We start from the raw sequence: 3,108 nt of genomic DNA on the forward strand, positions 1-3,108 counted from the left end.
GCTAAGGGAAGCTAAAACACAACTCTCTGGAGAAAATCTGACAGAAATTTTCGAAAAAGAAGGAGACATGGCCGAACCCAACAACAATGCAAGGAAGATGCTTGGTGACTTCACTGCACCAAATTCCAATTTACATGGAAGAAGCATCTCAATCCCTGCCATTGGAGCAAACAGTTTTGAGCTAAAGCCTCAATTAGTTTCTCTGATTCAACAGAATTGCAAGTTTCATGGACTTCCATCAGAAGATCCTTTTCAGTTCTTAACTGAATTCTTGCAAATCTGTGATACTGTTAAGACCAATGGGGTTGATCCCGAGGTCTATAGGCTTATGCTTTTCCCATTTGCTGTAAGAGACAGAGCTATAATATGGTTGGACTCTCAACCTAAAGATAGCCTGAACTCTTGGGATAAGCTGGTCACGGCTTTCTTAGCCAAGTTCTTTCCTCCTCAAAAGCTTAGCAAGCTTAGAGTGGATGTTCAAACCTTCAAACAGAAAGAAGGTGAATCCCTCTATGAAGCTTGGGAGAGATACAAGCAACTGACTAAAAAATGTCCTTCTGACATGCTTTCAGAATGGACAATCCTGGATATATTCTATGATGGTCTGTCTGAATTATCAAAGATGTCATTGGACCATTCTGCAGGTGGATCCATTCACCTAAAGAAAACGCCTGCAGAAGCTCAGGAACTCATTAACATGGTTGTAAATAACCAGTTCATGTACACTTCTGAAAGGAATCCTGTGAGTAATGGGATGCCTCAGAGGAAGGGAGTTCTTAAAATTGATACTCTGAATGCCATATTGGCTCAGAATAAAATATTGACTCAGCAAGTCAATATGATTTCTCAGAGTCTGAATGGATTGCAAACCACATCCAACAGTACTAAAGAGGCATCTTCTTAAGAAGAAGCTTATGATCCTAAGAACCCTGCAATAGCAGAGGTGAATTACATGGGTGAACCCTATGGAAACACCTATAATCCCTCATGAAGAAATCATCCAAATTTCTCATGGAAGGATCAACAAAAGCATCAACAAGGCTTTAATAATGGTGGAAGAAACAGGTTTAGTAATAGCAAGCCTTTTCCATCATCCACTCAGCAACAGACAGAGAATTCTGAGCAAAATCCATCTAGCTTAGCAAATATAGTCTCTGATCTATCTAAGGCCACTCTAAGTTTCATGAATGAAACAAGGTCCTCCATTAGAAATTTGGAGGCACAAGTGGGCTAGCTAAGTAAAAGAGTCACTGAAACTCCTCCTAGTACTCTCCTAAGCAATACAGAAGAGAATCCAAAAAGAAAGTGCAAGGCCATTACCTTACTTGGTGTGGCTGAACCCAGAGAGGAGGAGAAGGACGTGAATCCTAGTGAGGAAGACCTCCTGGGACGTTCACTGACCAATAAGGAATTTCCCTTTGAGGAACCAAAGGAATCTAAAGCTCATCTAGAGACCATAGAGATTCCATTGAACCTCCTTTTACCATTCATGAGCTCTGATGACTATTCTTCCTCTGAAGAGGATGAAGACATCAGTGAAAAGAAGGTTACTAAGTATCTGGGAGCCATCATGAAGTAGAATGCTAGTTTATTTGGTAATGATACTTGGGAGGATGAACCCCCTTGTTCACCAATGAACTCAGTGCATTGATAAGGCAGACATTGCCTCAGAAGAAACCGGATCCTGGAAAGTTCTTCATACCTTGTACCATAGGCACCATGACCTTTGAGAAGGCTCTGTGTGACCTTGGGTCAGGGATAAACCTCATGCCACTCTCTGTAATAGAGAAACTAGGAATCTATGAGGTACAAGCTACAAGAATCTCACTAGAGATGGCAGACAAATCAATGAAATAGACTTATGGATTATAAAGGACTTGTTAGTAAAGGTTGGAGGCCTTTACATCGCTGCTGATTTCATAATCCTAGACACTCGGAAGGATGAGGATGAATCCATCATCCTTGGAAGACCCTTCCTAGCCACAGCAAAAGCTGTGATTGATGTGGACAGAGGAGAGTTAGTCCTTCAACTGAATGAGGACAACCTTGTGTTTAAAACTCAAGGATCTCCTTCTGTAACCATGGAGAGGAAGCATGAAAAGCTTCTCTCACTGCAGAGTCAACCAAAGCCCCCACAGTCAAACTCTAAGTTTGGTGTTGAACCCCCACATTCAAACTCTAAGTTTGGTGTTGGGAAGTCCCAACAATGCTCTGAACATCTCTGAGGCTCCATGAGAGCTCACTGTCAAGCTATTGACTTTAAATAAACACTTGTTGGGAGGCAACCCAATGTTATTTAATTATATCTATTTATTTTCTATTATTATTTTATGTTTTTTTTAGGTTGATGATCATGTGGAGTCACAAAAACTACTGAAAAATCAAAACAGAATGAAAAACAACATTAAAAATAACTCACCCTGGAGGAATGTGCATGAAATTGTAAATCACACTTTTCACAATTCGTACCACTAACCAGCAAGTGCACTGGGTCGTCCAAGTAATACCTTACGTGAGTAAGGGTCGATCCCATAGATATTTTTGGCTTGAAGCAAGCTATGGTTATCTTGTAACCCTTAGTTAGGATATCAATTATAATTATCAGTTGACTTGCAAATGAACAAGAGAGCATGGATTAAATAATACTTATTATGCAGTAATGGAGAATATGTTGGAGTTTTGGAGATGCTTTATCTTCTGAATCTCTGCTTTTCCCCTGTCTTCTTCTTTACGCACGCAAGGTTCCTCCTATGGCAAGCTGTGTGTTGGTGGATCACCGTAGTCAATGGCTACCATCCGTTCTCTCAGTGAAAATGGTCTAGGTGCGCTGTCACCGCACGGCTAATCATCTGTCGGTTCTCGATCATGTCAGAATAGGATCCATTGTTCTTTTTGCGTCTCTGACTATGCCCAACACTCGCGAGTTTGAAGCTCGTCACAGTCATTCAATCCTTGAATCCTACTCGGAATACCATAGACAAGGTTTACACTTTTCAGATTCTCAAGAATGCTGCCAATGGATTCTAGCTTATACCACGAAGATTCTGATTAAGGAATCCAAGAGATACTCATTCAATCGAAGGTAGAACAGAGCTGGTTGTCAGGCAC

At 40.9% G+C, this 3,108-nt stretch overlaps 1 non-coding gene across 1 annotated transcript; it reads right to left on the reverse strand.

Annotated features, from left to right (window-relative positions):
* Positions 1-460: 460 nt before the first annotated feature.
* LOC112780192 (small nucleolar RNA R71) lies at positions 461-568 on the reverse strand. Its single transcript, XR_003191045.1, has one exon. It is a non-coding gene; the product is annotated as a small nucleolar RNA R71 (small nucleolar RNA).
* Positions 569-3,108: the final 2,540 nt, after the last annotated feature.

This window comes from Arachis hypogaea, chromosome 19, assembly GCF_003086295.3.
Source record: "Arachis hypogaea cultivar Tifrunner chromosome 19, arahy.Tifrunner.gnm2.J5K5, whole genome shotgun sequence".
NCBI classification, from domain to species: Eukaryota; Viridiplantae; Streptophyta; class Magnoliopsida; order Fabales; family Fabaceae; genus Arachis; species Arachis hypogaea.